Source organism: Penaeus monodon, chromosome 23, assembly GCF_015228065.2.
Source record: "Penaeus monodon isolate SGIC_2016 chromosome 23, NSTDA_Pmon_1, whole genome shotgun sequence".
NCBI classification, from domain to species: Eukaryota; Metazoa; Arthropoda; class Malacostraca; order Decapoda; family Penaeidae; genus Penaeus; species Penaeus monodon.
Window position 1 is genome coordinate 41,159,796 of NC_051408.1, and position 848 is coordinate 41,160,643.

The 848-nt window shown below is 32.5% G+C and overlaps 1 protein-coding gene across 4 annotated transcripts in view; it reads left to right on the forward strand.

The window, feature by feature from the left end:
• Positions 1-848, forward strand: part of LOC119588079 (protein cycle-like) — a 19,177-nt gene that overhangs the window by 13,470 nt on the left and 4,859 nt on the right. The window lies entirely within an intron of this gene.

Genomic DNA, 848 nt, shown 5'->3' on the forward strand with positions numbered 1-848 from the left:
CACTTCCATGTCGAGGCAGTTAGACATATATTCCTTTTTTGTTATTCTAAATCTGTGATAAAGAGTACATTGACATAAAAGTGTACCTTTTATGATAAAAAATAACACTCATCAATCATTTATAATTTATGTAAGGTTAAAGATATTCAGGTTTTGTGTGGCATATATGGTTTGATTAGCAGTCTGACATTTTTACTTTTAGCAACTTGAATGTGGATTTTGTTGATTGGTTACAGCAGACCGAGTCACAGATGACACACAAAATGACATGGCATACCCTGCATTTTCTCCAACTGTAGTCTCATGATTTGTTTTAGTGTCACAAGTAGATACTGTTATCTAAAGTTAAGGGAAACATTAATTTTTTCAAACATTTGATTATAAGTGTCAACTGCAAATGACTTAAGTGCTCAATGTTATGCTTGAAATACTGAAAGATTAGGGCACAAGTGGGGAAGCTGACATTGTGTGCCAGTAATCCTGCAATACTTATTACTAGCCAATTTTGAGAACTGCAGTTGTTGGTTTCAGCATCAGTTTCTTTCTTTCTTTTCTAAAATGTATAGATCTCTAATACTGGAAGGGGTTTTCATTTAAATTATTGTTTAACTTCAATGAACTGTAAACCATCCAGCTTTGTTTATCCTCCCAACTGTGTAAAAAAAGGTCAGATTTTTCAAGTTTCACTGAAGGAAGTTTTGGTTTCCTGCATTTTAAAGAGTTCACTTTTATTCACCATTTATATTTGTCATTGTCATATTTTAAATACATAAAGTATCATGGAGCACAGAGTTAAAAAGGTTATCACAGCCATCTTTCTGTTTTGAATGAAAATGCTTATGTGTTGG